Below are 8,787 nucleotides of genomic sequence, written 5' to 3'. Positions count from 1 at the left end.
CAGACCTAAGACACTACCCTGGGGAACACCAGAGGAGGAAACAAAAGAATAATACGATACATTATCAAAACGAACAACGCAGCGTCTATTGTGCAGATAGGATATGATCCACTTGAGAAACACAGAGTGAAAACCGGGGCCTTCAAGTTTAGCTATCAATATTCGAAGAGACACCCAGTCAAAAGCCTTAGAAAAATCGGTGTATATAGCGTCAATTTGGAATCTCCTTTGAGAGGTTTCCAAACAGTCCACTGTAAAAGCGGCTAAATTAGTTAACGTAGATCTACGCTGAACAAACCAATGTTAGTTAGGACATAGTAAATGTTTAACTTATACGTTTGAATTCTTTAGTAAACCATAACCGCTTAGCGGTTTTCGAGTTAAGAATTGGATTGTGACCCACATATATATCAAAAAGTTTAGACTTAAAAATATCATAGCAACCAGTTACATCCACATATCCAAAGAGCTGGGACCAATCCAAATCAAACAAATTATTCAGACAATGTCGACTGCGATGCCATCAACAGCTAGAGAAACGATGGCTGTTAGGCGAAGTTTTTAAGAACCGGATTATGAGTATGCTCTCCCGATGCTCTTCAAAAAAATAGTGGCGAACTAAAATATGTCATTCCTCCTTTTAAAAGGTTTACCACTTTCATTCCTGTCATTTAAGTTGGCTTTAATTTACTCCAGTTGAAGTGAAATTATACACCATAACAAAGTTGTCATAAAAAATTGTGCTTTCTTATCCTTTAACCACCATTAATTTACCATTTTCACCTATGAGTGCGAGACATTAAATATGAAGGATAAGAAATAAATAAACAGGCAAATGAAAAAGGAGCCACTGAAGCAGCACTAAGTAACTACACACACAATTATAAATTTGAATGTTTAACCTATTTTCTCGCATATTATAAACGCATTGACATGAAAGAAAATCGCTGCTGCATGCCACAATGCCATCTGTTAAGCTATCAAGAAAATATAAAATAATACAAAACCACAACAAAGGTAATATCCGGTAGTGCAGACCACAAATCGAAAATGCGAGATTTTTATGAGACGTATTCCTCCAAGATTTTTTTCTGTTTCCACACTTCAAGAGTTCAGAAAAGAAAATGAAGGAAAAATGTGCATTCATGCTGGTGTTTCCCCAGTGCTTTTGTATTACTCATACCCGTCCACAGCTTGAATACCTCTTTGCGGTTTTCTTTGTTTTTTTTTTTAATGGGAATAAGAGGCTACAAACGGTCTTTAGTGCTGACGCTGGCGCTGGCCCTGGCACTGGCTTTCTTTAGGCCGCGTATATCAATGTCATATCCTGTCCGACATCTGAGCGTCAACGCGACGACTCTCACCGCCACTTCCTTCCGATTTATATATACATATGTATTTGTTTTCGTATTTGTTAGCATGCAGGCGGCAGTTTAGTATTTTTTTTTATTATTTTATTGCTCGCTGTTTGCATTTTCTTTTGTATTTATTTATTTATTTATTTTATATTTTTGTTCTTACACTGCTCGCTGACCAGAATTCATGCTTTGTTTAGTGGCTATATTACCGGTACGTTTCCCATTCGTATATGGTACTCGAATCGCTGTGCCATTGTGTAACTGTAAAATGTATTGCTGCTCCAGCTGCCGTCCGGCCAGTTGGTCACTTTGCGACTCTGCTGTCGTTTTGACTTTTCAACATCGCGTGCGTTTAACTGAGTGAACGGCGATGTAGAATGCCGTAGCCATACATACAAATATTTACAGCTATTTCATTAATATTTCGTACTCGTTCATATTTTGTTCGTTTTGCATTTTTCTGACGCAAACTAAGTGGGCAGTGAATTATTTGCAGTAGTGGCGTATTTTATGCAAAAAATTACCGAAATAAACAAAAATAAAATGTGGGAATATGTTGTTTGTGTCATTTCTAGCGCCAAACCTTATCCATATGCATATTTCTGATATATTCATTTTTCCGTTGCAATAACACATATCCGTTCTACATGGCGTATACGCAACATCTGGCTGCTTGGTGGAGAAAGAGAGTGAGAGTTAGGGTGGGAATATAGGTGCAAGTAATTAAAAAATGTAAAATGACGTAGAGCAATACCACCAGCTCCGTCAGAATAGGGAAGGACCTCTCCGAGCCGTTTGATACCAAACGAGGTTTCAGACAAGGGGACTCCCTTTCGTGTGATTTCTTTAATCTTATGTTGGAGAAGATAATAAGAGCCGCAGAACTGAACCGCTCAGGCACAATACTTTATAAGAGCGTACAATTGCTGGCGTATGCCGACGACATCGATATTATCGGTAAAAACGAGGGCTACGTCTGTTCTGCCTTCTCGGGATTGGATAGAGAAGCAAAGCGAATGGGTCTGGTGGTGAACGAGGACAAAACGAAGTATCTCCTGTCAGCACACAAACAGTCAGAGCATACGCGTCTTGGCACCCACGTCACTGTTGACAGTTACAAGTTTGAAAAAGTAGACGACTTCGTTTATTTGGGAACCAGCATTAACACCAATAATAATGTCAGCCTTGAAATCCAACGGAGAATCACTCTTGCCAACAAGTGCTACTTTGGGCTGAGTAGGCAATTGAGAAGTAAAGTCCTCTCTCGTCGTACAAAGATCACACTCTATAAGTCACTCATCATGCCTGTGCTGGTGTATGGCGCGGAAGCATGGACAATGAAAGCATCTGATGAGGCGGCTCTTGGAGTTTTCGAGAGAAAGATTCTGCGAAAGATTTACGGACCTTTACGCGTTGGTGATGGCGAATATCGCAGACGATTTAACGATGAGCTGTATGAGCTTTACAACGATATAGACATAGTGCAGCGAATTAAAATTCAGCGGCTCCGCTGGCTTGGCCATGTCGTTCGGATGGACAGAAACGCTCCTGCTCTGAAAATATTCAACGCGGGCCGCGATGCTGGGAACAGAGGAAGAAGAAGGCCTCCTCTGCGTTGGAAAGACCAGGTGGAGAAGGACTTGGCTTCACTTGGCATTTTCAATTGGCGTCAGTTAGCACAGAAGAGATATGACTGGCGTGCTGTTTTGGACTCGGCCAAAATCGCTTAGGCGGTTACAGCGCCAAATAAGAAGAAGAAGAAGATACCGACTTTTAAACCACACTGAATTTCGAAAGAAAATAAGTTAGGGCCTTGCTGTATTAGGAAGGGAAGTATACAGTATGTACATACTTAGGTATAGTGATAAATATGTATGTATGTAACTGATGACAGTAATAACAATGCGTCGACACAACAGTTTAAAATAGAGTAATCAATTATATAAATGACTTATTTATTGCCTGTGTACATAGATATTTAAGCTTTGTAGGCGGATATGATGTGCATATGTACAAACATACATATATGTATATTTAAAGAATTACTATAATATAATAATAGTTTTTCAATTGCTTTAAGTTCATTCAACTCTGATTGTGTGGGTTTAAAGATACTTTTACATATATGTTTTTTAATATTCGCATTTTAATGACCCTAGAAGCTAGCTTATCTGCATTATTCAGAGCTTTCATGCATAGGTACAATAATTTACATAAGCTTTCACTTATGTACATATGCAGGTATGTAAATTTGTAGATAGCTAGTATATTTTTAAATTTTTTAGTACTATAGCCATGTGGTGACTGACGCTCACGTGCGCTAACATATCATAAATTTGCATGATTGCATTAAGGTGGCCAGATGTGCGTGTCATAATGCACATACTTGCAGAGTGTTATTGACCATACTTGCACACATAGTTTGTTGCACTAGATGTGTGTGTTTGAATGGACAACATAAAAAGTTATGAAATTTAAAAGGGTCAATTCGAGGTTAAAGTGGAGTTAAAACAATAAAATATTTTTTATATACCCCTATGTATACATACACGTGGGCAATAAATATTAGGGTGAAGTCAGCAACTTAACCTCGCTTGTACTGCAGTTTTTTCCAGTTATCGTTAACTTCAACTGCGGGTAGGCTTAGGAAACGTGTGCATTGCGATGGGGTCACACCAAAGGCAGAAGAACGTTGGTTCAGTGAATTTAAGGGCACATGTGAAGAGGTGGTTAGAGTCGTTGGGTACTCCAGCGCGAGTTTAGATAGAACTTTAACTTACTACAGTATCCAGACCGTAATAGTGCGAAAGTAATGCGGGTCTCTTGAGGTCTTTCCTCTGCAAGGGCTGTCGGTTGAACTCCGACGATGGTCGTTTCACGAGTCAAAAGTTGAAGAGAAGGATTTACCGACCTGGAACGGTTTTTCTCAGCATTGTTATTTTCCCTTACTGAGAGCATCGGAACCTCGCTATGGGATGTTGCGAATGTGGAATTTTTGACATCCGCGGATGCGAATGCGGATGCGGATGTTTAAAAGCTAAAATCCACGGATGCGGATGCGAATGCGGATGTCATGATTTGGGTAAATAAAAAATGGAAAGGTTAATAATTTTTAATAATCTGCCTGAGTTTTGCCCGAAAAAAAAATTCACCCTAAAATTTGTATTCCTCCCATAGTAAATATGTACATGAAAACCAAAAGTGAAAAGTGAACCGGTTCGGGGAAAATTCAACTCATGATAAGACTGAATGTTTTTTTAGTACTTGAATTTAAAAATTGGAACCAAGGCGAATTAATATAAGGTGATAGCAGGAGTACAAAAACAAAAATTTACATGTATTTTGTTTTTGCTTTGGCGGCATAAACTGTCAAAATCTGTAAGAGTGTGTGTAGAAATTCAAACAAAATTTTTCAATTTGATATCAGAAGCCGTGCGGCGAAACACATACACAAAATCAGCTGAGCTAGTAACACCACCTTATATAAATTCGCATTGATTGGAACATTGTAATTAATAAAAACTTTTTGAAGGGTCGTAAATCAAACCTGCGCCACTATATAACAACTCGCTCGAGGCGACAAACTTGAAAAACTTGAAACTTGGCAAAATTGTAAATTCTTTTCTATTGACACTGCACCAGTTGAGAGGACTTTCAGTTATATTTATTTATTTTTATTGCGGTGCAATAATTACTTTTTGAGAATTTCATCGGGTCTGCAAATGTCGGATGTATCCTCCTGACTTTCATCTTCATAATCTAACATCATGGCACAATCGTTGTTTAAACACCGTGTTTTTTCGAAAGAATTCTTCATTCTCATTCTTTTGGTTATTTCAGAATTTGTCACGTCATCAGCGTTTTTCGGTTTTAGTTTTTATAACTCATTTTTAATGCTTTCTTCTGTGACTGGTTAGATATACGTCTGTGCAATTGCACAATATTCCAGGGACCGAAAATAACAGTTATTTTTTCCGAGTTAAATTTGACCTAATATTTTTTATTTCGAAATAAACGTCCTATCCGGATAATAAAGAAACCGCTTATCCAAATTAAATAAATTTGGTATCATATGAAAGGGGACTGAAATAGCTTTGAAACAGAAATAACGAATGAAGGTTACCACCTCTATTTATATTATTTTATAACTTAATACTAAAGAAATTCATGTAAATACATACCCGACCCAATGTTTGTTCTATGGTAATTATTTAATTAACATTTTTTATTGAAATATTTTTCAATGTGTAGCTTTCCCCTATTAGACATTTCAGTTTTAAACCTATTTAAGTCCTCTTTCATTGGATACCAAACTTGTTTAATTTGGATAAGCGGTTTGTTTATTATCCGGAAAGTACTTTTATTTCGGAATAAAAAATATTTGGCCAAGTTTAACTTGTAAAAAAATAACTGTAATTTTCGGTCCCTTCAATATTCGCATTCGCAAAAGATCCGCATTGATTTTTACTAATGCGAATGCGAATGTTAAAATTAATGCGGAAGCTCCGCGGTTGCGAATACGAATGCGAATATTCGCAGCAACCCTGGTCTGGAGTGGGGTTTTGTGGTATGCTTGTAGCTTGATCTCCTGTGTCTTACTTAACCAAATTGGCGCAGCATAGTTTTGAACCGGGCGTTTATTTATCATTTGCTGCCAGCGAGCGACCAGAGAAATTATTTCTGGCTCTGTACCTTATTGTCGATTGCGTTGTGTGCGCGGAGAAAGGGGGCAGACTGTCAAAAATATCATGAAAGCTGCCTTTGGTGGCAGGTAGAGATTCGATATGTAGTAGTTAAGCATGAGCGGAGAAAGGACACCACCAGATAATTCGCGAACCGCCGTTTGTGTCGTCCCTTCGGGTCCCAGAAGTGGAGAAGAGGAATCAACGCCTTTGACAGGTCCAACGATATTATAACGACTCTGTCATAGGAACTCACTCCCTGATTTTCATAAATCCATAATGGCTAGAGTGATCACAGATTGGCTATGGATCTTGTTGAGGTAGTAGTACCCCTATTGACCCAATTTTTTTAGCACTGGCAAGCTTATTTCGCCGATACCAATGCCTTTGGAGACGTTTGCCTTCCGAATGGCGGTTCGAACTTCGCTATTGGTGAAAATAAAATGCGCACTCGATTTTGGCAGTTTTTATAGCCTTCTGATCACTCACCGCTTGTACTTATCCATAGTAAGATGGATGGATTTGGATCCGACGAGCCGCGATCACCGAATGAGAAATTTATATTTTTTCATTGCGCTTCGTCGTGTTGGGCGGGCATGGATCTTACGATTTACAAATGCTTACCTACGCCAGAGAAGCAGTGACCACATTACAGACAACTAGCGTTGGCCAACATGAAAGTCTGTTGATGTAAGAAGAGTCGCAAAGAGTCCAGCTAGGTCCGAGGAGGCTTTGTTGAAGCGCACAAGCAAAGCCGGCAGGTTTATGGAGCAAGATGTTTAAGCATAGGTGGTCGGATGCAATTGTTGACGGAGAACTTTGTATCCAGTAGTGCGTTGTTGTGTAAGAAAGTCTTTTGGAACATACCAGATTATATCCGTAAATCCATGCAGACTCTTGAAGACGGTTATTTCCTCGATATTAGTCTGGAGTCCGTTGCAGTTCATTTGTAGGATCTTCGTTTGCTTCGGGAGGCTGGTCGCTGGGCGGAGGGTGAAGGATAAGTGAGGTTATCTACATTGATCCTTTTGCGCTCGCCGCTGTGTGCGATGCTTCCTGGTGAAGGTGAATGGCTGTGTCAAAGAAAGTCAACGAATGCGGCCAATGAGTTCTGCACCAGGGGTCGAATGAGTCACTTGTTTACTCGAAACTGGCATTAACCAAGGTAAGAATCGCATTGGACGGATGCCACTTTCCAATATATTCTGTGCTGACACACAGAGCAGACAATGTGAGGAACCAAGAGCTGCTGCTATGCCCTCACACGGAAATTGCAGCGGGATGAAAGCGGGGTGTTGTTCAGGTGAGCTCCGCGGAACCCCTTAAGTGCTTGCTTACACCGAAGAGTTGCGCGGTTTAGAGGCAGCGGGTACCGCACAGATTAAAGAATAGCGGCCACATACCTTAAGTTCCATTATCTATTCGACCTAAAAGCAGAATATCAGTTGCAGGAATTGACCCAAACCGAAGTAGGGCACAGATGGAACTGTCTCTGGCATAGGCAGCAGAAATAGGTTTCTGGTCTTTGACTCACTGCTGGTCCGGAGAAGAAGGGTAAGGAACAAGCCTGCGCACAAGATTGAACGTTTTAACATAGAGGGTGTACATTAGGGTGATTGACTCGGTTTTTTTAACATGTTTTCACCGTTTTTAAATCTTTATTTTTCGAATATCGAATAAAGCGGATTTTTCATCGAGAATACAAATCTTGCGCTCTAAATAAAAGTTTTGAGTTTTTCGAAGTTTTCAAGGCTTTTCCCAGTTTAAGTGAAAACCCTAATTAGTTTTAAAATTGTATCCTAGTGTATTTTAGGATGAACAGCACCCGGATTCCAGCATTCGGTATCGCCAATTTTGATCGCTAAAAATCTCCAAAATAATAGCAGGCGCGCCTAACAACATGCAACATTTAGGTACATGTCCCTCACACTGTCAGCTTGGGCTGATTACACATTGCATCTGTTACTTTTTCATGTTGCGAACTTTTAGGCCCCACAGATTTTCATTTAGAGAATTTTCGCGATGAATATTTAGCATAGCGATTGCCAGAATCCCACTGCAGGATAATATTTTATTTCAAAAAATTAGATATAATTTTTGGTGCTAAAACGTTTTCTATATTTTTGGCCGAGCTTCTCCTCTAATTCTTGTTCTGCTGTTTATGTTGTGACACAAATGGAGAGATGGAGATCTACAATTTTACTCCACCACCAAGGGAGCTTTTTTATAGCAGAAGTACATTCGGATGTTTGCCATTTTTTGCCGAGGGGTGACCACTATTCGAAAAAAAATGGTCTGGTGTTGCAGTGAACCCCCAAGCACTCGGCTACGGCGGCAAGAGCACTACTCAAAACCGAAAAAATGTCAGAAAAATTGCTGTAAAGTGTTAAAAAAGTTAAAACAAGACCAAACGTGATTTTTTCACAAATTTATTTGTTTTACTTTTGATCTAAAAAAACTTTGTACTTATTTTGCTTTGCTCTTTCCTAAATAAACCCAGCCAGCAAGAAACTTACATGTTACGATTATGTTTCACGAGGGATTTTCGATCGGCGAAAAGTTAGAGAAAGGCTCGTAAACGATAAAATAAAAACAAAATAAAAAAGAGGCTTGTAGTAATTTGTCAGCACACGAAAAAATTTTCATTCTGTTGTAAATTTTTCTTGAACCACAATATTTTATAATATAAAACAAGGAATGAAACCGAAACCGTAACCGTTTAAAACCGTTTCGTTTTTCAAAACCGA

The sequence above is a fragment of the Rhagoletis pomonella genome, unplaced genomic scaffold (assembly GCF_013731165.1).
Source record: "Rhagoletis pomonella isolate Grant_MI unplaced genomic scaffold, Rhpom_1.0 Rhpom_scaffold_00006, whole genome shotgun sequence".
Classification (NCBI taxonomy): Eukaryota; Metazoa; Arthropoda; class Insecta; order Diptera; family Tephritidae; genus Rhagoletis; species Rhagoletis pomonella.
The sequence above is the reverse complement of the archived record's forward strand: the minus strand, read 5'-3'. Positions refer to the sequence as shown.